This window comes from Hypomesus transpacificus, chromosome 20, assembly GCF_021917145.1.
Source record: "Hypomesus transpacificus isolate Combined female chromosome 20, fHypTra1, whole genome shotgun sequence".
NCBI classification, from domain to species: Eukaryota; Metazoa; Chordata; class Actinopteri; order Osmeriformes; family Osmeridae; genus Hypomesus; species Hypomesus transpacificus.
The window spans coordinates 3403218-3418405 of NC_061079.1; the positions used below are offsets into that span (position 1 = coordinate 3403218).

General features: G+C 54.5%; 84 non-coding genes across 84 annotated transcripts; 54 read left to right on the top strand and 30 right to left on the bottom strand.

Moving 5' to 3' along the window:
• Positions 1 to 12: 12 nt before the first annotated feature.
• Positions 13 to 102, bottom strand: trnay-gua. Its single transcript is given in 2 exon segments — positions 13 to 48; positions 66 to 102. It is a non-coding gene; the product is annotated as a tRNA-Tyr (tRNA).
• Positions 103 to 211: 109 nt separating this feature from the next.
• trnae-uuc lies at positions 212 to 283 on the top strand. The gene has a single exon. It is a non-coding gene; the product is annotated as a tRNA-Glu (tRNA).
• Positions 284 to 374: 91 nt separating this feature from the next.
• Positions 375 to 446, top strand: trnae-cuc. The gene has a single exon. It is a non-coding gene; the product is annotated as a tRNA-Glu (tRNA).
• A 99-nt stretch (positions 447 to 545) lies between these two features.
• Positions 546 to 635, bottom strand: trnay-gua. Its single transcript is given in 2 exon segments — positions 546 to 581; positions 599 to 635. It is a non-coding gene; the product is annotated as a tRNA-Tyr (tRNA).
• A 109-nt stretch (positions 636 to 744) lies between these two features.
• Positions 745 to 816, top strand: trnae-uuc. The gene has a single exon. It is a non-coding gene; the product is annotated as a tRNA-Glu (tRNA).
• A 91-nt stretch (positions 817 to 907) lies between these two features.
• Positions 908 to 979, top strand: trnae-cuc. Its single transcript has one exon. It is a non-coding gene; the product is annotated as a tRNA-Glu (tRNA).
• A 99-nt stretch (positions 980 to 1078) lies between these two features.
• On the bottom strand, positions 1079 to 1168 carry trnay-gua. The gene is given in 2 exon segments: positions 1079 to 1114; positions 1132 to 1168. It is a non-coding gene; the product is annotated as a tRNA-Tyr (tRNA).
• A 109-nt stretch (positions 1169 to 1277) lies between these two features.
• trnae-uuc lies at positions 1278 to 1349 on the top strand. Its single transcript has one exon. It is a non-coding gene; the product is annotated as a tRNA-Glu (tRNA).
• A 91-nt stretch (positions 1350 to 1440) lies between these two features.
• trnae-cuc lies at positions 1441 to 1512 on the top strand. Its single transcript has one exon. It is a non-coding gene; the product is annotated as a tRNA-Glu (tRNA).
• Positions 1513 to 1611: 99 nt separating this feature from the next.
• trnay-gua lies at positions 1612 to 1701 on the bottom strand. The gene is given in 2 exon segments: positions 1612 to 1647; positions 1665 to 1701. It is a non-coding gene; the product is annotated as a tRNA-Tyr (tRNA).
• A 109-nt stretch (positions 1702 to 1810) lies between these two features.
• On the top strand, positions 1811 to 1882 carry trnae-uuc. The gene has a single exon. It is a non-coding gene; the product is annotated as a tRNA-Glu (tRNA).
• A 91-nt stretch (positions 1883 to 1973) lies between these two features.
• Positions 1974 to 2045, top strand: trnae-cuc. The gene has a single exon. It is a non-coding gene; the product is annotated as a tRNA-Glu (tRNA).
• A 99-nt stretch (positions 2046 to 2144) lies between these two features.
• Positions 2145 to 2234, bottom strand: trnay-gua. The gene is given in 2 exon segments: positions 2145 to 2180; positions 2198 to 2234. It is a non-coding gene; the product is annotated as a tRNA-Tyr (tRNA).
• Positions 2235 to 2343: 109 nt separating this feature from the next.
• trnae-uuc lies at positions 2344 to 2415 on the top strand. The gene has a single exon. It is a non-coding gene; the product is annotated as a tRNA-Glu (tRNA).
• A 91-nt stretch (positions 2416 to 2506) lies between these two features.
• trnae-cuc lies at positions 2507 to 2578 on the top strand. The gene has a single exon. It is a non-coding gene; the product is annotated as a tRNA-Glu (tRNA).
• Positions 2579 to 2677: 99 nt separating this feature from the next.
• On the bottom strand, positions 2678 to 2767 carry trnay-gua. Its single transcript is given in 2 exon segments — positions 2678 to 2713; positions 2731 to 2767. It is a non-coding gene; the product is annotated as a tRNA-Tyr (tRNA).
• Positions 2768 to 2876: 109 nt separating this feature from the next.
• On the top strand, positions 2877 to 2948 carry trnae-uuc. Its single transcript has one exon. It is a non-coding gene; the product is annotated as a tRNA-Glu (tRNA).
• A 91-nt stretch (positions 2949 to 3039) lies between these two features.
• On the top strand, positions 3040 to 3111 carry trnae-cuc. Its single transcript has one exon. It is a non-coding gene; the product is annotated as a tRNA-Glu (tRNA).
• A 99-nt stretch (positions 3112 to 3210) lies between these two features.
• On the bottom strand, positions 3211 to 3300 carry trnay-gua. Its single transcript is given in 2 exon segments — positions 3211 to 3246; positions 3264 to 3300. It is a non-coding gene; the product is annotated as a tRNA-Tyr (tRNA).
• Positions 3301 to 3409: 109 nt separating this feature from the next.
• Positions 3410 to 3481, top strand: trnae-uuc. The gene has a single exon. It is a non-coding gene; the product is annotated as a tRNA-Glu (tRNA).
• Positions 3482 to 3572: 91 nt separating this feature from the next.
• Positions 3573 to 3644, top strand: trnae-cuc. The gene has a single exon. It is a non-coding gene; the product is annotated as a tRNA-Glu (tRNA).
• A 99-nt stretch (positions 3645 to 3743) lies between these two features.
• trnay-gua lies at positions 3744 to 3833 on the bottom strand. Its single transcript is given in 2 exon segments — positions 3744 to 3779; positions 3797 to 3833. It is a non-coding gene; the product is annotated as a tRNA-Tyr (tRNA).
• A 109-nt stretch (positions 3834 to 3942) lies between these two features.
• Positions 3943 to 4014, top strand: trnae-uuc. Its single transcript has one exon. It is a non-coding gene; the product is annotated as a tRNA-Glu (tRNA).
• A 91-nt stretch (positions 4015 to 4105) lies between these two features.
• Positions 4106 to 4177, top strand: trnae-cuc. Its single transcript has one exon. It is a non-coding gene; the product is annotated as a tRNA-Glu (tRNA).
• Positions 4178 to 4276: 99 nt separating this feature from the next.
• Positions 4277 to 4366, bottom strand: trnay-gua. Its single transcript is given in 2 exon segments — positions 4277 to 4312; positions 4330 to 4366. It is a non-coding gene; the product is annotated as a tRNA-Tyr (tRNA).
• Positions 4367 to 4475: 109 nt separating this feature from the next.
• Positions 4476 to 4547, top strand: trnae-uuc. Its single transcript has one exon. It is a non-coding gene; the product is annotated as a tRNA-Glu (tRNA).
• Positions 4548 to 4638: 91 nt separating this feature from the next.
• Positions 4639 to 4710, top strand: trnae-cuc. The gene has a single exon. It is a non-coding gene; the product is annotated as a tRNA-Glu (tRNA).
• A 99-nt stretch (positions 4711 to 4809) lies between these two features.
• On the bottom strand, positions 4810 to 4899 carry trnay-gua. Its single transcript is given in 2 exon segments — positions 4810 to 4845; positions 4863 to 4899. It is a non-coding gene; the product is annotated as a tRNA-Tyr (tRNA).
• A 109-nt stretch (positions 4900 to 5008) lies between these two features.
• On the top strand, positions 5009 to 5080 carry trnae-uuc. The gene has a single exon. It is a non-coding gene; the product is annotated as a tRNA-Glu (tRNA).
• Positions 5081 to 5171: 91 nt separating this feature from the next.
• On the top strand, positions 5172 to 5243 carry trnae-cuc. The gene has a single exon. It is a non-coding gene; the product is annotated as a tRNA-Glu (tRNA).
• Positions 5244 to 5342: 99 nt separating this feature from the next.
• Positions 5343 to 5432, bottom strand: trnay-gua. Its single transcript is given in 2 exon segments — positions 5343 to 5378; positions 5396 to 5432. It is a non-coding gene; the product is annotated as a tRNA-Tyr (tRNA).
• A 109-nt stretch (positions 5433 to 5541) lies between these two features.
• On the top strand, positions 5542 to 5613 carry trnae-uuc. The gene has a single exon. It is a non-coding gene; the product is annotated as a tRNA-Glu (tRNA).
• A 91-nt stretch (positions 5614 to 5704) lies between these two features.
• On the top strand, positions 5705 to 5776 carry trnae-cuc. The gene has a single exon. It is a non-coding gene; the product is annotated as a tRNA-Glu (tRNA).
• A 99-nt stretch (positions 5777 to 5875) lies between these two features.
• Positions 5876 to 5965, bottom strand: trnay-gua. The gene is given in 2 exon segments: positions 5876 to 5911; positions 5929 to 5965. It is a non-coding gene; the product is annotated as a tRNA-Tyr (tRNA).
• A 109-nt stretch (positions 5966 to 6074) lies between these two features.
• On the top strand, positions 6075 to 6146 carry trnae-uuc. The gene has a single exon. It is a non-coding gene; the product is annotated as a tRNA-Glu (tRNA).
• A 91-nt stretch (positions 6147 to 6237) lies between these two features.
• Positions 6238 to 6309, top strand: trnae-cuc. Its single transcript has one exon. It is a non-coding gene; the product is annotated as a tRNA-Glu (tRNA).
• A 99-nt stretch (positions 6310 to 6408) lies between these two features.
• On the bottom strand, positions 6409 to 6498 carry trnay-gua. Its single transcript is given in 2 exon segments — positions 6409 to 6444; positions 6462 to 6498. It is a non-coding gene; the product is annotated as a tRNA-Tyr (tRNA).
• Positions 6499 to 6607: 109 nt separating this feature from the next.
• Positions 6608 to 6679, top strand: trnae-uuc. Its single transcript has one exon. It is a non-coding gene; the product is annotated as a tRNA-Glu (tRNA).
• A 91-nt stretch (positions 6680 to 6770) lies between these two features.
• trnae-cuc lies at positions 6771 to 6842 on the top strand. The gene has a single exon. It is a non-coding gene; the product is annotated as a tRNA-Glu (tRNA).
• A 99-nt stretch (positions 6843 to 6941) lies between these two features.
• Positions 6942 to 7031, bottom strand: trnay-gua. Its single transcript is given in 2 exon segments — positions 6942 to 6977; positions 6995 to 7031. It is a non-coding gene; the product is annotated as a tRNA-Tyr (tRNA).
• Positions 7032 to 7140: 109 nt separating this feature from the next.
• On the top strand, positions 7141 to 7212 carry trnae-uuc. The gene has a single exon. It is a non-coding gene; the product is annotated as a tRNA-Glu (tRNA).
• A 91-nt stretch (positions 7213 to 7303) lies between these two features.
• trnae-cuc lies at positions 7304 to 7375 on the top strand. Its single transcript has one exon. It is a non-coding gene; the product is annotated as a tRNA-Glu (tRNA).
• Positions 7376 to 7474: 99 nt separating this feature from the next.
• On the bottom strand, positions 7475 to 7564 carry trnay-gua. Its single transcript is given in 2 exon segments — positions 7475 to 7510; positions 7528 to 7564. It is a non-coding gene; the product is annotated as a tRNA-Tyr (tRNA).
• Positions 7565 to 7673: 109 nt separating this feature from the next.
• trnae-uuc lies at positions 7674 to 7745 on the top strand. Its single transcript has one exon. It is a non-coding gene; the product is annotated as a tRNA-Glu (tRNA).
• Positions 7746 to 7877: 132 nt separating this feature from the next.
• Positions 7878 to 7949, top strand: trnae-cuc. Its single transcript has one exon. It is a non-coding gene; the product is annotated as a tRNA-Glu (tRNA).
• A 99-nt stretch (positions 7950 to 8048) lies between these two features.
• Positions 8049 to 8138, bottom strand: trnay-gua. The gene is given in 2 exon segments: positions 8049 to 8084; positions 8102 to 8138. It is a non-coding gene; the product is annotated as a tRNA-Tyr (tRNA).
• A 109-nt stretch (positions 8139 to 8247) lies between these two features.
• Positions 8248 to 8319, top strand: trnae-uuc. The gene has a single exon. It is a non-coding gene; the product is annotated as a tRNA-Glu (tRNA).
• A 91-nt stretch (positions 8320 to 8410) lies between these two features.
• On the top strand, positions 8411 to 8482 carry trnae-cuc. The gene has a single exon. It is a non-coding gene; the product is annotated as a tRNA-Glu (tRNA).
• Positions 8483 to 8581: 99 nt separating this feature from the next.
• On the bottom strand, positions 8582 to 8671 carry trnay-gua. Its single transcript is given in 2 exon segments — positions 8582 to 8617; positions 8635 to 8671. It is a non-coding gene; the product is annotated as a tRNA-Tyr (tRNA).
• Positions 8672 to 8780: 109 nt separating this feature from the next.
• Positions 8781 to 8852, top strand: trnae-uuc. The gene has a single exon. It is a non-coding gene; the product is annotated as a tRNA-Glu (tRNA).
• A 91-nt stretch (positions 8853 to 8943) lies between these two features.
• Positions 8944 to 9015, top strand: trnae-cuc. The gene has a single exon. It is a non-coding gene; the product is annotated as a tRNA-Glu (tRNA).
• Positions 9016 to 9114: 99 nt separating this feature from the next.
• Positions 9115 to 9204, bottom strand: trnay-gua. The gene is given in 2 exon segments: positions 9115 to 9150; positions 9168 to 9204. It is a non-coding gene; the product is annotated as a tRNA-Tyr (tRNA).
• A 109-nt stretch (positions 9205 to 9313) lies between these two features.
• Positions 9314 to 9385, top strand: trnae-uuc. The gene has a single exon. It is a non-coding gene; the product is annotated as a tRNA-Glu (tRNA).
• A 99-nt stretch (positions 9386 to 9484) lies between these two features.
• trnay-gua lies at positions 9485 to 9574 on the bottom strand. The gene is given in 2 exon segments: positions 9485 to 9520; positions 9538 to 9574. It is a non-coding gene; the product is annotated as a tRNA-Tyr (tRNA).
• Positions 9575 to 9683: 109 nt separating this feature from the next.
• trnae-uuc lies at positions 9684 to 9755 on the top strand. Its single transcript has one exon. It is a non-coding gene; the product is annotated as a tRNA-Glu (tRNA).
• A 91-nt stretch (positions 9756 to 9846) lies between these two features.
• On the top strand, positions 9847 to 9918 carry trnae-cuc. Its single transcript has one exon. It is a non-coding gene; the product is annotated as a tRNA-Glu (tRNA).
• Positions 9919 to 10017: 99 nt separating this feature from the next.
• trnay-gua lies at positions 10018 to 10107 on the bottom strand. Its single transcript is given in 2 exon segments — positions 10018 to 10053; positions 10071 to 10107. It is a non-coding gene; the product is annotated as a tRNA-Tyr (tRNA).
• Positions 10108 to 10216: 109 nt separating this feature from the next.
• On the top strand, positions 10217 to 10288 carry trnae-uuc. The gene has a single exon. It is a non-coding gene; the product is annotated as a tRNA-Glu (tRNA).
• A 97-nt stretch (positions 10289 to 10385) lies between these two features.
• On the top strand, positions 10386 to 10457 carry trnae-uuc. Its single transcript has one exon. It is a non-coding gene; the product is annotated as a tRNA-Glu (tRNA).
• A 99-nt stretch (positions 10458 to 10556) lies between these two features.
• trnay-gua lies at positions 10557 to 10646 on the bottom strand. Its single transcript is given in 2 exon segments — positions 10557 to 10592; positions 10610 to 10646. It is a non-coding gene; the product is annotated as a tRNA-Tyr (tRNA).
• Positions 10647 to 10755: 109 nt separating this feature from the next.
• Positions 10756 to 10827, top strand: trnae-uuc. Its single transcript has one exon. It is a non-coding gene; the product is annotated as a tRNA-Glu (tRNA).
• Positions 10828 to 10918: 91 nt separating this feature from the next.
• On the top strand, positions 10919 to 10990 carry trnae-cuc. Its single transcript has one exon. It is a non-coding gene; the product is annotated as a tRNA-Glu (tRNA).
• Positions 10991 to 11089: 99 nt separating this feature from the next.
• Positions 11090 to 11179, bottom strand: trnay-gua. The gene is given in 2 exon segments: positions 11090 to 11125; positions 11143 to 11179. It is a non-coding gene; the product is annotated as a tRNA-Tyr (tRNA).
• Positions 11180 to 11288: 109 nt separating this feature from the next.
• trnae-uuc lies at positions 11289 to 11360 on the top strand. The gene has a single exon. It is a non-coding gene; the product is annotated as a tRNA-Glu (tRNA).
• Positions 11361 to 11451: 91 nt separating this feature from the next.
• trnae-cuc lies at positions 11452 to 11523 on the top strand. Its single transcript has one exon. It is a non-coding gene; the product is annotated as a tRNA-Glu (tRNA).
• A 99-nt stretch (positions 11524 to 11622) lies between these two features.
• On the bottom strand, positions 11623 to 11712 carry trnay-gua. The gene is given in 2 exon segments: positions 11623 to 11658; positions 11676 to 11712. It is a non-coding gene; the product is annotated as a tRNA-Tyr (tRNA).
• A 109-nt stretch (positions 11713 to 11821) lies between these two features.
• trnae-uuc lies at positions 11822 to 11893 on the top strand. Its single transcript has one exon. It is a non-coding gene; the product is annotated as a tRNA-Glu (tRNA).
• Positions 11894 to 11992: 99 nt separating this feature from the next.
• Positions 11993 to 12082, bottom strand: trnay-gua. The gene is given in 2 exon segments: positions 11993 to 12028; positions 12046 to 12082. It is a non-coding gene; the product is annotated as a tRNA-Tyr (tRNA).
• Positions 12083 to 12191: 109 nt separating this feature from the next.
• On the top strand, positions 12192 to 12263 carry trnae-uuc. Its single transcript has one exon. It is a non-coding gene; the product is annotated as a tRNA-Glu (tRNA).
• Positions 12264 to 12362: 99 nt separating this feature from the next.
• trnay-gua lies at positions 12363 to 12452 on the bottom strand. Its single transcript is given in 2 exon segments — positions 12363 to 12398; positions 12416 to 12452. It is a non-coding gene; the product is annotated as a tRNA-Tyr (tRNA).
• A 109-nt stretch (positions 12453 to 12561) lies between these two features.
• trnae-uuc lies at positions 12562 to 12633 on the top strand. Its single transcript has one exon. It is a non-coding gene; the product is annotated as a tRNA-Glu (tRNA).
• An 84-nt stretch (positions 12634 to 12717) lies between these two features.
• On the top strand, positions 12718 to 12789 carry trnae-cuc. Its single transcript has one exon. It is a non-coding gene; the product is annotated as a tRNA-Glu (tRNA).
• Positions 12790 to 12888: 99 nt separating this feature from the next.
• trnay-gua lies at positions 12889 to 12978 on the bottom strand. Its single transcript is given in 2 exon segments — positions 12889 to 12924; positions 12942 to 12978. It is a non-coding gene; the product is annotated as a tRNA-Tyr (tRNA).
• Positions 12979 to 13087: 109 nt separating this feature from the next.
• trnae-uuc lies at positions 13088 to 13159 on the top strand. The gene has a single exon. It is a non-coding gene; the product is annotated as a tRNA-Glu (tRNA).
• Positions 13160 to 13243: 84 nt separating this feature from the next.
• On the top strand, positions 13244 to 13315 carry trnae-cuc. The gene has a single exon. It is a non-coding gene; the product is annotated as a tRNA-Glu (tRNA).
• A 99-nt stretch (positions 13316 to 13414) lies between these two features.
• Positions 13415 to 13504, bottom strand: trnay-gua. Its single transcript is given in 2 exon segments — positions 13415 to 13450; positions 13468 to 13504. It is a non-coding gene; the product is annotated as a tRNA-Tyr (tRNA).
• A 257-nt stretch (positions 13505 to 13761) lies between these two features.
• On the top strand, positions 13762 to 13833 carry trnae-uuc. The gene has a single exon. It is a non-coding gene; the product is annotated as a tRNA-Glu (tRNA).
• A 99-nt stretch (positions 13834 to 13932) lies between these two features.
• Positions 13933 to 14022, bottom strand: trnay-gua. The gene is given in 2 exon segments: positions 13933 to 13968; positions 13986 to 14022. It is a non-coding gene; the product is annotated as a tRNA-Tyr (tRNA).
• Positions 14023 to 14131: 109 nt separating this feature from the next.
• trnae-uuc lies at positions 14132 to 14203 on the top strand. The gene has a single exon. It is a non-coding gene; the product is annotated as a tRNA-Glu (tRNA).
• A 99-nt stretch (positions 14204 to 14302) lies between these two features.
• On the bottom strand, positions 14303 to 14392 carry trnay-gua. The gene is given in 2 exon segments: positions 14303 to 14338; positions 14356 to 14392. It is a non-coding gene; the product is annotated as a tRNA-Tyr (tRNA).
• Positions 14393 to 14501: 109 nt separating this feature from the next.
• trnae-uuc lies at positions 14502 to 14573 on the top strand. The gene has a single exon. It is a non-coding gene; the product is annotated as a tRNA-Glu (tRNA).
• Positions 14574 to 14664: 91 nt separating this feature from the next.
• On the top strand, positions 14665 to 14736 carry trnae-uuc. Its single transcript has one exon. It is a non-coding gene; the product is annotated as a tRNA-Glu (tRNA).
• A 99-nt stretch (positions 14737 to 14835) lies between these two features.
• trnay-gua lies at positions 14836 to 14925 on the bottom strand. Its single transcript is given in 2 exon segments — positions 14836 to 14871; positions 14889 to 14925. It is a non-coding gene; the product is annotated as a tRNA-Tyr (tRNA).
• A 109-nt stretch (positions 14926 to 15034) lies between these two features.
• Positions 15035 to 15106, top strand: trnae-uuc. The gene has a single exon. It is a non-coding gene; the product is annotated as a tRNA-Glu (tRNA).
• The last annotated feature ends 82 nt before the right edge of the window (positions 15107 to 15188 follow it).

A 15188-nucleotide genomic window follows, 5' to 3' on the forward strand; every position in this document is an offset into this window, starting at 1 on the left:
CCAAAACATCCCTCCTTCGAGCCGGATTTGAACCAGCGACCTAAGGATTTCTAACCGTGTTTGACCTACAGTCCTCCGCTCTACCAACTGAGCTATCGAAGGGTGAGCAAGTGGGAGGCTTTATCTGCGAGGAAGCCATGCGGTCTCCCATCCTCCAGTTCAGACACGAAAGAAAAAAAGCCCTTGCTGACGCAAGCCTCTTTGACGTGTGTCCCTGGTGGTCTAGTGGCTAGGATTCGGCGCTTTCACCGCCGCGGCCCGGGTTCGATTCCCGGTCAGGGAACTTAAGGTTCGGTGGAAGTCTTTGCCTTTTGACTGGCTTCATTTTGCAACTTGGTCGTCATGTTTGACAGCGAGCAGAAGAAGCCAAGCTCTCCCTGGTGGTCTAGTGGCTAGGATTCGGCGCTCTCACCGCCGCGGCCCGGGTTCGATTCCCGGTCAGGGAAAACTGTTTTTAGACCTCTCTCAAAATGGGGATGGGGGTGTCGCCTGCTCTGACATTAGCCTCAATGCATTCTGGCCAGATTTCTACGCCAAAACATCCCTCCTTCGAGCCGGATTTGAACCAGCGACCTAAGGATTTCTAACCGTGTTTGACCTACAGTCCTCCGCTCTACCAACTGAGCTATCGAAGGGTGAGCAAGTGGGAGGCTTTATCTGCGAGGAAGCCATGCGGTCTCCCATCCTCCAGTTCAGACACGAAAGAAAAAAAGCCCTTGCTGACGCAAGCCTCTTTGACGTGTGTCCCTGGTGGTCTAGTGGCTAGGATTCGGCGCTTTCACCGCCGCGGCCCGGGTTCGATTCCCGGTCAGGGAACTTAAGGTTCGGTGGAAGTCTTTGCCTTTTGACTGGCTTCATTTTGCAACTTGGTCGTCGTGTTTGACAGCGAGCAGAAGAAGCCAAGCTCTCCCTGGTGGTCTAGTGGCTAGGATTCGGCGCTCTCACCGCCGCGGCCCGGGTTCGATTCCCGGTCAGGGAAAACTGTTTTTAGACCTCTCTCAAAATGGGGATGGGGGTGTCGCCTGCTCTGACATTAGCCTCAATGCATTCTGGCCAGATTTCTACGCCAAAACATCCCTCCTTCGAGCCGGATTTGAACCAGCGACCTAAGGATTTCTAACCGTGTTTGACCTACAGTCCTCCGCTCTACCAACTGAGCTATCGAAGGGTGAGCAAGTGGGAGGCTTTATCTGCGAGGAAGCCATGCGGTCTCCCATCCTCCAGTTCAGACACGAAAGAAAAAAAGCCCTTGCTGACGCAAGCCTCTTTGACGTGTGTCCCTGGTGGTCTAGTGGCTAGGATTCGGCGCTTTCACCGCCGCGGCCCGGGTTCGATTCCCGGTCAGGGAACTTAAGGTTCGGTGGAAGTCTTTGCCTTTTGACTGGCTTCATTTTGCAACTTGGTCGTCGTGTTTGACAGCGAGCAGAAGAAGCCAAGCTCTCCCTGGTGGTCTAGTGGCTAGGATTCGGCGCTCTCACCGCCGCGGCCCGGGTTCGATTCCCGGTCAGGGAAAACTGTTTTTAGACCTCTCTCAAAATGGGGATGGGGGTGTCGCCTGCTCTGACATTAGCCTCAATGCATTCTGGCCAGATTTCTACGCCAAAACATCCCTCCTTCGAGCCGGATTTGAACCAGCGACCTAAGGATTTCTAACCGTGTTTGACCTACAGTCCTCCGCTCTACCAACTGAGCTATCGAAGGGTGAGCAAGTGGGAGGCTTTATCTGCGAGGAAGCCATGCGGTCTCCCATCCTCCAGTTCAGACACGAAAGAAAAAAAGCCCTTGCTGACGCAAGCCTCTTTGACGTGTGTCCCTGGTGGTCTAGTGGCTAGGATTCGGCGCTTTCACCGCCGCGGCCCGGGTTCGATTCCCGGTCAGGGAACTTAAGGTTCGGTGGAAGTCTTTGCCTTTTGACTGGCTTCATTTTGCAACTTGGTCGTCGTGTTTGACAGCGAGCAGAAGAAGCCAAGCTCTCCCTGGTGGTCTAGTGGCTAGGATTCGGCGCTCTCACCGCCGCGGCCCGGGTTCGATTCCCGGTCAGGGAAAACTGTTTTTAGACCTCTCTCAAAATGGGGATGGGGGTGTCGCCTGCTCTGACATTAGCCTCAATGCATTCTGGCCAGATTTCTACGCCAAAACATCCCTCCTTCGAGCCGGATTTGAACCAGCGACCTAAGGATTTCTAACCGTGTTTGACCTACAGTCCTCCGCTCTACCAACTGAGCTATCGAAGGGTGAGCAAGTGGGAGGCTTTATCTGCGAGGAAGCCATGCGGTCTCCCATCCTCCAGTTCAGACACGAAAGAAAAAAAGCCCTTGCTGACGCAAGCCTCTTTGACGTGTGTCCCTGGTGGTCTAGTGGCTAGGATTCGGCGCTTTCACCGCCGCGGCCCGGGTTCGATTCCCGGTCAGGGAACTTAAGGTTCGGTGGAAGTCTTTGCCTTTTGACTGGCTTCATTTTGCAACTTGGTCGTCGTGTTTGACAGCGAGCAGAAGAAGCCAAGCTCTCCCTGGTGGTCTAGTGGCTAGGATTCGGCGCTCTCACCGCCGCGGCCCGGGTTCGATTCCCGGTCAGGGAAAACTGTTTTTAGACCTCTCTCAAAATGGGGATGGGGGTGTCGCCTGCTCTGACATTAGCCTCAATGCATTCTGGCCAGATTTCTACGCCAAAACATCCCTCCTTCGAGCCGGATTTGAACCAGCGACCTAAGGATTTCTAACCGTGTTTGACCTACAGTCCTCCGCTCTACCAACTGAGCTATCGAAGGGTGAGCAAGTGGGAGGCTTTATCTGCGAGGAAGCCATGCGGTCTCCCATCCTCCAGTTCAGACACGAAAGAAAAAAAGCCCTTGCTGACGCAAGCCTCTTTGACGTGTGTCCCTGGTGGTCTAGTGGCTAGGATTCGGCGCTTTCACCGCCGCGGCCCGGGTTCGATTCCCGGTCAGGGAACTTAAGGTTCGGTGGAAGTCTTTGCCTTTTGACTGGCTTCATTTTGCAACTTGGTCGTCGTGTTTGACAGCGAGCAGAAGAAGCCAAGCTCTCCCTGGTGGTCTAGTGGCTAGGATTCGGCGCTCTCACCGCCGCGGCCCGGGTTCGATTCCCGGTCAGGGAAAACTGTTTTTAGACCTCTCTCAAAATGGGGATGGGGGTGTCGCCTGCTCTGACATTAGCCTCAATGCATTCTGGCCAGATTTCTACGCCAAAACATCCCTCCTTCGAGCCGGATTTGAACCAGCGACCTAAGGATTTCTAACCGTGTTTGACCTACAGTCCTCCGCTCTACCAACTGAGCTATCGAAGGGTGAGCAAGTGGGAGGCTTTATCTGCGAGGAAGCCATGCGGTCTCCCATCCTCCAGTTCAGACACGAAAGAAAAAAAGCCCTTGCTGACGCAAGCCTCTTTGACGTGTGTCCCTGGTGGTCTAGTGGCTAGGATTCGGCGCTTTCACCGCCGCGGCCCGGGTTCGATTCCCGGTCAGGGAACTTAAGGTTCGGTGGAAGTCTTTGCCTTTTGACTGGCTTCATTTTGCAACTTGGTCGTCGTGTTTGACAGCGAGCAGAAGAAGCCAAGCTCTCCCTGGTGGTCTAGTGGCTAGGATTCGGCGCTCTCACCGCCGCGGCCCGGGTTCGATTCCCGGTCAGGGAAAACTGTTTTTAGACCTCTCTCAAAATGGGGATGGGGGTGTCGCCTGCTCTGACATTAGCCTCAATGCATTCTGGCCAGATTTCTACGCCAAAACATCCCTCCTTCGAGCCGGATTTGAACCAGCGACCTAAGGATTTCTAACCGTGTTTGACCTACAGTCCTCCGCTCTACCAACTGAGCTATCGAAGGGTGAGCAAGTGGGAGGCTTTATCTGCGAGGAAGCCATGCGGTCTCCCATCCTCCAGTTCAGACACGAAAGAAAAAAAGCCCTTGCTGACGCAAGCCTCTTTGACGTGTGTCCCTGGTGGTCTAGTGGCTAGGATTCGGCGCTTTCACCGCCGCGGCCCGGGTTCGATTCCCGGTCAGGGAACTTAAGGTTCGGTGGAAGTCTTTGCCTTTTGACTGGCTTCATTTTGCAACTTGGTCGTCGTGTTTGACAGCGAGCAGAAGAAGCCAAGCTCTCCCTGGTGGTCTAGTGGCTAGGATTCGGCGCTCTCACCGCCGCGGCCCGGGTTCGATTCCCGGTCAGGGAAAACTGTTTTTAGACCTCTCTCAAAATGGGGATGGGGGTGTCGCCTGCTCTGACATTAGCCTCAATGCATTCTGGCCAGATTTCTACGCCAAAACATCCCTCCTTCGAGCCGGATTTGAACCAGCGACCTAAGGATTTCTAACCGTGTTTGACCTACAGTCCTCCGCTCTACCAACTGAGCTATCGAAGGGTGAGCAAGTGGGAGGCTTTATCTGCGAGGAAGCCATGCGGTCTCCCATCCTCCAGTTCAGACACGAAAGAAAAAAAGCCCTTGCTGACGCAAGCCTCTTTGACGTGTGTCCCTGGTGGTCTAGTGGCTAGGATTCGGCGCTTTCACCGCCGCGGCCCGGGTTCGATTCCCGGTCAGGGAACTTAAGGTTCGGTGGAAGTCTTTGCCTTTTGACTGGCTTCATTTTGCAACTTGGTCGTCGTGTTTGACAGCGAGCAGAAGAAGCCAAGCTCTCCCTGGTGGTCTAGTGGCTAGGATTCGGCGCTCTCACCGCCGCGGCCCGGGTTCGATTCCCGGTCAGGGAAAACTGTTTTTAGACCTCTCTCAAAATGGGGATGGGGGTGTCGCCTGCTCTGACATTAGCCTCAATGCATTCTGGCCAGATTTCTACGCCAAAACATCCCTCCTTCGAGCCGGATTTGAACCAGCGACCTAAGGATTTCTAACCGTGTTTGACCTACAGTCCTCCGCTCTACCAACTGAGCTATCGAAGGGTGAGCAAGTGGGAGGCTTTATCTGCGAGGAAGCCATGCGGTCTCCCATCCTCCAGTTCAGACACGAAAGAAAAAAAGCCCTTGCTGACGCAAGCCTCTTTGACGTGTGTCCCTGGTGGTCTAGTGGCTAGGATTCGGCGCTTTCACCGCCGCGGCCCGGGTTCGATTCCCGGTCAGGGAACTTAAGGTTCGGTGGAAGTCTTTGCCTTTTGACTGGCTTCATTTTGCAACTTGGTCGTCGTGTTTGACAGCGAGCAGAAGAAGCCAAGCTCTCCCTGGTGGTCTAGTGGCTAGGATTCGGCGCTCTCACCGCCGCGGCCCGGGTTCGATTCCCGGTCAGGGAAAACTGTTTTTAGACCTCTCTCAAAATGGGGATGGGGGTGTCGCCTGCTCTGACATTAGCCTCAATGCATTCTGGCCAGATTTCTACGCCAAAACATCCCTCCTTCGAGCCGGATTTGAACCAGCGACCTAAGGATTTCTAACCGTGTTTGACCTACAGTCCTCCGCTCTACCAACTGAGCTATCGAAGGGTGAGCAAGTGGGAGGCTTTATCTGCGAGGAAGCCATGCGGTCTCCCATCCTCCAGTTCAGACACGAAAGAAAAAAAGCCCTTGCTGACGCAAGCCTCTTTGACGTGTGTCCCTGGTGGTCTAGTGGCTAGGATTCGGCGCTTTCACCGCCGCGGCCCGGGTTCGATTCCCGGTCAGGGAACTTAAGGTTCGGTGGAAGTCTTTGCCTTTTGACTGGCTTCATTTTGCAACTTGGTCGTCGTGTTTGACAGCGAGCAGAAGAAGCCAAGCTCTCCCTGGTGGTCTAGTGGCTAGGATTCGGCGCTCTCACCGCCGCGGCCCGGGTTCGATTCCCGGTCAGGGAAAACTGTTTTTAGACCTCTCTCAAAATGGGGATGGGGGTGTCGCCTGCTCTGACATTAGCCTCAATGCATTCTGGCCAGATTTCTACGCCAAAACATCCCTCCTTCGAGCCGGATTTGAACCAGCGACCTAAGGATTTCTAACCGTGTTTGACCTACAGTCCTCCGCTCTACCAACTGAGCTATCGAAGGGTGAGCAAGTGGGAGGCTTTATCTGCGAGGAAGCCATGCGGTCTCCCATCCTCCAGTTCAGACACGAAAGAAAAAAAGCCCTTGCTGACGCAAGCCTCTTTGACGTGTGTCCCTGGTGGTCTAGTGGCTAGGATTCGGCGCTTTCACCGCCGCGGCCCGGGTTCGATTCCCGGTCAGGGAACTTAAGGTTCGGTGGAAGTCTTTGCCTTTTGACTGGCTTCATTTTGCAACTTGGTCGTCGTGTTTGACAGCGAGCAGAAGAAGCCAAGCTCTCCCTGGTGGTCTAGTGGCTAGGATTCGGCGCTCTCACCGCCGCGGCCCGGGTTCGATTCCCGGTCAGGGAAAACTGTTTTTAGACCTCTCTCAAAATGGGGATGGGGGTGTCGCCTGCTCTGACATTAGCCTCAATGCATTCTGGCCAGATTTCTACGCCAAAACATCCCTCCTTCGAGCCGGATTTGAACCAGCGACCTAAGGATTTCTAACCGTGTTTGACCTACAGTCCTCCGCTCTACCAACTGAGCTATCGAAGGGTGAGCAAGTGGGAGGCTTTATCTGCGAGGAAGCCATGCGGTCTCCCATCCTCCAGTTCAGACACGAAAGAAAAAAAGCCCTTGCTGACGCAAGCCTCTTTGACGTGTGTCCCTGGTGGTCTAGTGGCTAGGATTCGGCGCTTTCACCGCCGCGGCCCGGGTTCGATTCCCGGTCAGGGAACTTAAGGTTCGGTGGAAGTCTTTGCCTTTTGACTGGCTTCATTTTGCAACTTGGTCGTCGTGTTTGACAGCGAGCAGAAGAAGCCAAGCTCTCCCTGGTGGTCTAGTGGCTAGGATTCGGCGCTCTCACCGCCGCGGCCCGGGTTCGATTCCCGGTCAGGGAAAACTGTTTTTAGACCTCTCTCAAAATGGGGATGGGGGTGTCGCCTGCTCTGACATTAGCCTCAATGCATTCTGGCCAGATTTCTACGCCAAAACATCCCTCCTTCGAGCCGGATTTGAACCAGCGACCTAAGGATTTCTAACCGTGTTTGACCTACAGTCCTCCGCTCTACCAACTGAGCTATCGAAGGGTGAGCAAGTGGGAGGCTTTATCTGCGAGGAAGCCATGCGGTCTCCCATCCTCCAGTTCAGACACGAAAGAAAAAAAGCCCTTGCTGACGCAAGCCTCTTTGACGTGTGTCCCTGGTGGTCTAGTGGCTAGGATTCGGCGCTTTCACCGCCGCGGCCCGGGTTCGATTCCCGGTCAGGGAACTTAAGGTTCGGTGGAAGTCTTTGCCTTTTGACTGGCTTCATTTTGCAACTTGGTCGTCGTGTTTGACAGCGAGCAGAAGAAGCCAAGCTCTCCCTGGTGGTCTAGTGGCTAGGATTCGGCGCTCTCACCGCCGCGGCCCGGGTTCGATTCCCGGTCAGGGAAAACTGTTTTTAGACCTCTCTCAAAATGGGGATGGGGGTGTCGCCTGCTCTGACATTAGCCTCAATGCATTCTGGCCAGATTTCTACGCCAAAACATCCCTCCTTCGAGCCGGATTTGAACCAGCGACCTAAGGATTTCTAACCGTGTTTGACCTACAGTCCTCCGCTCTACCAACTGAGCTATCGAAGGGTGAGCAAGTGGGAGGCTTTATCTGCGAGGAAGCCATGCGGTCTCCCATCCTCCAGTTCAGACACGAAAGAAAAAAAGCCCTTGCTGACGCAAGCCTCTTTGACGTGTGTCCCTGGTGGTCTAGTGGCTAGGATTCGGCGCTTTCACCGCCGCGGCCCGGGTTCGATTCCCGGTCAGGGAACTTAAGGTTCGGTGGAAGTCTTTGCCTTTTGACTGGCTTCATTTTGCAACTTGGTCGTCGTGTTTGACAGCGAGCAGAAGAATTTTGCAACTTGGTCGTCATGTTTGACAGCGAGCAGAAGAAGCCAAGCTCTCCCTGGTGGTCTAGTGGCTAGGATTCGGCGCTCTCACCGCCGCGGCCCGGGTTCGATTCCCGGTCAGGGAAAACTGTTTTTAGACCTCTCTCAAAATGGGGATGGGGGTGTCGCCTGCTCTGACATTAGCCTCAATGCATTCTGGCCAGATTTCTACGCCAAAACATCCCTCCTTCGAGCCGGATTTGAACCAGCGACCTAAGGATTTCTAACCGTGTTTGACCTACAGTCCTCCGCTCTACCAACTGAGCTATCGAAGGGTGAGCAAGTGGGAGGCTTTATCTGCGAGGAAGCCATGCGGTCTCCCATCCTCCAGTTCAGACACGAAAGAAAAAAAGCCCTTGCTGACGCAAGCCTCTTTGACGTGTGTCCCTGGTGGTCTAGTGGCTAGGATTCGGCGCTTTCACCGCCGCGGCCCGGGTTCGATTCCCGGTCAGGGAACTTAAGGTTCGGTGGAAGTCTTTGCCTTTTGACTGGCTTCATTTTGCAACTTGGTCGTCGTGTTTGACAGCGAGCAGAAGAAGCCAAGCTCTCCCTGGTGGTCTAGTGGCTAGGATTCGGCGCTCTCACCGCCGCGGCCCGGGTTCGATTCCCGGTCAGGGAAAACTGTTTTTAGACCTCTCTCAAAATGGGGATGGGGGTGTCGCCTGCTCTGACATTAGCCTCAATGCATTCTGGCCAGATTTCTACGCCAAAACATCCCTCCTTCGAGCCGGATTTGAACCAGCGACCTAAGGATTTCTAACCGTGTTTGACCTACAGTCCTCCGCTCTACCAACTGAGCTATCGAAGGGTGAGCAAGTGGGAGGCTTTATCTGCGAGGAAGCCATGCGGTCTCCCATCCTCCAGTTCAGACACGAAAGAAAAAAAGCCCTTGCTGACGCAAGCCTCTTTGACGTGTGTCCCTGGTGGTCTAGTGGCTAGGATTCGGCGCTTTCACCGCCGCGGCCCGGGTTCGATTCCCGGTCAGGGAACTTAAGGTTCGGTGGAAGTCTTTGCCTTTTGACTGGCTTCATTTTGCAACTTGGTCGTCGTGTTTGACAGCGAGCAGAAGAAGCCAAGCTCTCCCTGGTGGTCTAGTGGCTAGGATTCGGCGCTCTCACCGCCGCGGCCCGGGTTCGATTCCCGGTCAGGGAAAACTGTTTTTAGACCTCTCTCAAAATGGGGATGGGGGTGTCGCCTGCTCTGACATTAGCCTCAATGCATTCTGGCCAGATTTCTACGCCAAAACATCCCTCCTTCGAGCCGGATTTGAACCAGCGACCTAAGGATTTCTAACCGTGTTTGACCTACAGTCCTCCGCTCTACCAACTGAGCTATCGAAGGGTGAGCAAGTGGGAGGCTTTATCTGCGAGGAAGCCATGCGGTCTCCCATCCTCCAGTTCAGACACGAAAGAAAAAAAGCCCTTGCTGACGCAAGCCTCTTTGACGTGTGTCCCTGGTGGTCTAGTGGCTAGGATTCGGCGCTTTCACCGCCGCGGCCCGGGTTCGATTCCCGGTCAGGGAAAACTGTTTTTAGACCTCTCTCAAAATGGGGATGGGGGTGTCGCCTGCTCTGACATTAACCTCAATGCATTCTGGCCAGATTTCTACGCCAAAACATCCCTCCTTCGAGCCGGATTTGAACCAGCGACCTAAGGATTTCTAACCGTGTTTGACCTACAGTCCTCCGCTCTACCAACTGAGCTATCGAAGGGTGAGCAAGTGGGAGGCTTTATCTGCGAGGAAGCCATGCGGTCTCCCATCCTCCAGTTCAGACACGAAAGAAAAAAAGCCCTTGCTGACGCAAGCCTCTTTGACGTGTGTCCCTGGTGGTCTAGTGGCTAGGATTCGGCGCTTTCACCGCCGCGGCCCGGGTTCGATTCCCGGTCAGGGAACTTAAGGTTCGGTGGAAGTCTTTGCCTTTTGACTGGCTTCATTTTGCAACTTGGTCGTCATGTTTGACAGCGAGCAGAAGAAGCCAAGCTCTCCCTGGTGGTCTAGTGGCTAGGATTCGGCGCTCTCACCGCCGCGGCCCGGGTTCGATTCCCGGTCAGGGAAAACTGTTTTTAGACCTCTCTCAAAATGGGGATGGGGGTGTCGCCTGCTCTGACATTAGCCTCAATGCATTCTGGCCAGATTTCTACGCCAAAACATCCCTCCTTCGAGCCGGATTTGAACCAGCGACCTAAGGATTTCTAACCGTGTTTGACCTACAGTCCTCCGCTCTACCAACTGAGCTATCGAAGGGTGAGCAAGTGGGAGGCTTTATCTGCGAGGAAGCCATGCGGTCTCCCATCCTCCAGTTCAGACACGAAAGAAAAAAAGCCCTTGCTGACGCAAGCCTCTTTGACGTGTGTCCCTGGTGGTCTAGTGGCTAGGATTCGGCGCTTTCACCGCCGCGGCCCGGGTTCGATTCCCGGTCAGGGAACTTAAGGTTCGGTGGAAGTCTTTGCCTTTTGACTGGCTTCATTTTGCAACTGGTCGGATGGGAGACAGCGAGCAGACGCAAGCCTCTTTGACGTGTGTCCCTGGTGGTCTAGTGGCTAGGATTCGGCGCTTTCACCGCCGCGGCCCGGGTTCGATTCCCGGTCAGGGAAAACTGTTTTTAGACCTCTCTCAAAATGGGGATGGGGGTGTCGCCTGCTCTGACATTAGCCTCAATGCATTCTGGCCAGATTTCTACGCCAAAACATCCCTCCTTCGAGCCGGATTTGAACCAGCGACCTAAGGATTTCTAACCGTGTTTGACCTACAGTCCTCCGCTCTACCAACTGAGCTATCGAAGGGTGAGCAAGTGGGAGGCTTTATCTGCGAGGAAGCCATGCGGTCTCCCATCCTCCAGTTCAGACACGAAAGAAAAAAAGCCCTTGCTGACGCAAGCCTCTTTGACGTGTGTCCCTGGTGGTCTAGTGGCTAGGATTCGGCGCTTTCACCGCCGCGGCCCGGGTCCGATTCCCGGTCAGGGAACTTAAGGTTCGGTGAAAGTCTTTGCCTTTTGACTGGCTTCATTTTGCAACTTGGTCGTCGTGTTTGACAGCGAGCAGTAGAAGCCAAGCTCTCCCTGGTGGTCTAGTGGCTAGGATTCGGCGCTCTCACCGCCGCGGCCCGGGTTCGATTCCCGGTCAGGGAAAACTGTTTTTAGACCTCTCTCAAAATGGGGATGGGGGTGTCGCCTGCTCTGACATTAGCCTCAATGCATTCTGGCCAGATTTCTACGCCAAAACATCCCTCCTTCGAGCCGGATTTGAACCAGCGACCTAAGGATTTCTAACCGTGTTTGACCTACAGTCCTCCGCTCTACCAACTGAGCTATCGAAGGGTGAGCAAGTGGGAGGCTTTATCTGCGAGGAAGCCATGCGGTCTCCCATCCTCCAGTTCAGACACGAAAGAAAAAAAGCCCTTGCTGACGCAAGCCTCTTTGACGTGTGTCCCTGGTGGTCTAGTGGCTAGGATTCGGCGCTTTCACCGCCGCGGCCCGGGTTCGATTCCCGGTCAGGGAACTTAAGGTTCGGTGGAAGTCTTTGCCTTTTGACTGGCTTCATTTTGCAACTTGGTCGTCGTGTTTGACAGCGAGCAGAAGAAGCCAAGCTCTCCCTGGTGGTCTAGTGGCTAGGATTCGGCGCTCTCACCGCCGCGGCCCGGGTTCGATTCCCGGTCAGGGAAAACTGTTTTTAGACCTCTCTCAAAATGGGGATGGGGGTGTCGCCTGCTCTGACATTAGCCTCAATGCATTCTGGCCAGATTTCTACGCCAAAACATCCCTCCTTCGAGCCGGATTTGAACCAGCGACCTAAGGATTTCTAACCGTGTTTGACCTACAGTCCTCCGCTCTACCAACTGAGCTATCGAAGGGTGAGCAAGTGGGAGGCTTTATCTGCGAGGAAGCCATGCGGTCTCCCATCCTCCAGTTCAGACACGAAAGAAAAAAAGCCCTTGCTGACGCAAGCCTCTTTGACGTGTGTCCCTGGTGGTCTAGTGGCTAGGATTCGGCGCTTTCACCGCCGCGGCCCGGGTTCGATTCCCGGTCAGGGAAAACTGTTTTTAGACCTCTCTCAAAATGGGGATGGGGGTGTCGCCTGCTCTGACATTAGCCTCAATGCATTCTGGCCAGATTTCTACGCCAAAACATCCCTCCTTCGAGCCGGATTTGAACCAGCGACCTAAGGATTTCTAACCGTGTTTGACCTACAGTCCTCCGCTCTACCAACTGAGCTATCGAAGGGTGAGCAAGTGGGAGGCTTTATCTGCGAGGAAGCCATGCGGTCTCCCATCCTCCAGTTCAGACACGAAAGAAAAAAAGCCCTTGCTGACGCAAGCCTCTTTGACGTGTGTCCCTGGTGGTCTAGTGGCTAGGATTCGGCGCTTTCACCGCCGCGGCCCGGGTTCGATTCCCGGTCAGGGAAAACTGTTTTTAGACCTCTCTCAAAATGGGGATGGGGGTGTCGCCTGCTCTGACATTAACCTCAATGCATTCTGGCCAGATTTCTACGCCAAAACATCCCTCCTTCGAGCCGGATTTGAACCAGCGACCTAAGGATTTCTAACCGTGTTTGACCTACAGTCCTCCGCTCTACCAACTGAGCTATCGAAGGGTGAGCAAGTGGGAGGCTTTATCTGCGAGGAAGCCATGCGGTCTCCCATCCTCCAGTTCAGACACGAAAGAAAAAAAGCCCTTGCTGACGCAAGCCTCTTTGACGTGTGTCCCTGGTGGTCTAGTGGCTAGGATTCGGCGCTTTCACCGCCGCGGCCCGGGTTCGATTCCCGGTCAGGGAACTTAAGGTTCGGTGGAAGTCTTTGACTGGCTTCATTTTGCAACTTGGTCGTCATGTTTGACAGCGAGCAGAAGAAGCCAAGCTCTCCCTGGTGGTCTAGTGGCTAGGATTTGGCGCTCTCACCGCCGCGGCCCGGGTTCGATTCCCGGTCAGGGAAAACTGTTTTTAGACCTCTCTCAAAATGGGGATGGGGGTGTCGCCTGCTCTGACATTAGCCTCAATGCATTCTGGCCAGATTTCTACGCCAAAACATCCCTCCTTCGAGCCGGATTTGAACCAGCGACCTAAGGATTTCTAACCGTGTTTGACCTACAGTCCTCCGCTCTACCAACTGAGCTATCGAAGGGTGAGCAAGTGGGAGGCTTTATCTGCGAGGAAGCCATGCGGTCTCCCATCCTCCAGTTCAGACACGAAAGAAAAAAAGCCCTTGCTGACGCAAGCCTCTTTGACGTGTGTCCCTGGTGGTCTAGTGGCTAGGATTCGGCGCTTTCACCGCCGCGGCCCGGGTTCGATTCCCGGTCAGGGAACTTAAGGTTCGGTGGAAGTCTTTGACTGGCTTCATTTTGCAACTTGGTCGTCATGTGGGACAGCGAGCAGAAGAAGCCAAGCTCTCCCTGGTGGTCTAGTGGCTAGGATTTGGCGCTCTCACCGCCGCGGCCCGGGTTCGATTCCCGGTCAGGGAAAACTGTTTTTAGACCTCTCTCAAAATGGGGATGGGGGTGTCGCCTGCTCTGACATTAGCCTCAATGCATTCTGGCCAGATTTCTACGCCAAAACACCCCTCCTTCGAGACGGATTTGAACCAGCGACCTAAGGATTTCTAACCGTGTTTGACCTACAGTCCTCCGCTCTACCAACTGAGCTATCGAAGGGTGAGCAAGTGGGAGGCTTTATCTGCGAGGAAGCCATGCGGTCTCCCATCCTCCAGTTCAGACACGAAAGAAAAAAAGCCCTTGCTGACGCAAGCCTCTTTGACGTGTGTCCCTGGTGGTCTAGTGGCTAGGATTCGGCGCTTTCACCGCCGCGGCCCGGGTTCGATTCCCGGTCAGCAAGGGCTTTTTTTCTTTCGTGTCTGAACTGGAGGATGGGAGACCGCATGGCTTCCTCACGCAAGCCTCTTTGACGTGTGTCCCTGGTGGTCTAGTGGCTAGGATTCGGCGCTTTCACCGCCGCGGCCCGGGTTCGATTCCCGGTCAGGGAAAACTGTTTTTAGACCTCTCTCAAAATGGGGATGGGGGTGTCGCCTGCTCTGACATTAGCCTCAATGCATTCTGGCCAGATTTCTACGCCAAAACATCCCTCCTTCGAGCCGGATTTGAACCAGCGACCTAAGGATTTCTAACCGTGTTTGACCTACAGTCCTCCGCTCTACCAACTGAGCTATCGAAGGGTGAGCAAGTGGGAGGCTTTATCTGCGAGGAAGGCATGCGGTCTCCCATCCTCCAGTTCAGACACGAAAGAAAAAAAGCCCTTGCTGACGCAAGCCTCTTTGACGTGTGTCCCTGGTGGTCTAGTGGCTAGGATTCGGCGCTTTCACCGCCGCGGCCCGGGTTCGATTCCCGGTCAGGGAAAACTGTTTTTAGACCTCTCTCAAAATGGGGATGGGGGTGTCGCCTGCTCTGACATTAACCTCAATGCATTCTGGCCAGATTTCTACGCCAAAACATCCCTCCTTCGAGCCGGATTTGAACCAGCGACCTAAGGATTTCTAACCGTGTTTGACCTACAGTCCTCCGCTCTACCAACTGAGCTATCGAAGGGTGAGCAAGTGGGAGGCTTTATCTGCGAGGAAGCCATGCGGTCTCCCATCCTCCAGTTCAGACACGAAAGAAAAAAAGCCCTTGCTGACGCAAGCCTCTTTGACGTGTGTCCCTGGTGGTCTAGTGGCTAGGATTCGGCGCTTTCACCGCCGCGGCCCGGGTTCGATTCCCGGTCAGGGAACTTAAGGTTCGGTGGAAGTCTTTGCCTTTTGACTGGCTTCATTTTGCAACTTGGTCGTCATGTTTGACAGCGAGCAGAAGAAGCCAAGCTCTCCCTGGTGGTCTAGTGGCTAGGATTCGGCGCTTTCACCGCCGCGGCCCGGGTTCGATTCCCGGTCAGGGAAAACTGTTTTTAGACCTCTCTCAAAATGGGGATGGGGGTGTCGCCTGCTCTGACATTAACCTCAATGCATTCTGGCCAGATTTCTACGCCAAAACATCCCTCCTTCGAGCCGGATTTGAACCAGCGACCTAAGGATTTCTAACCGTGTTTGACCTACAGTCCTCCGCTCTACCAACTGAGCTATCGAAGGGTGAGCAAGTGGGAGGCTTCATCTGCGAGGAAGCCATGCGGTCTCCCATCCTCCAGTTCAGACACGAAAGAAAAAAAGCCCTTGCTGACGCAAGCCTCTTTGACGTGTGTCCCTGGTGGTCTAGTGGCTAGGATTCGGCGCTTTCACCGCCGCGGCCCGGGTTCGATTCCCGGTCAGGGAAAACTGTTTTTAGACCTCTCTCAAAATGGGGATGGGGGTGTCGCCTGCTCTGACATTAGCCTCAATGCATTCTGGCCAGATTT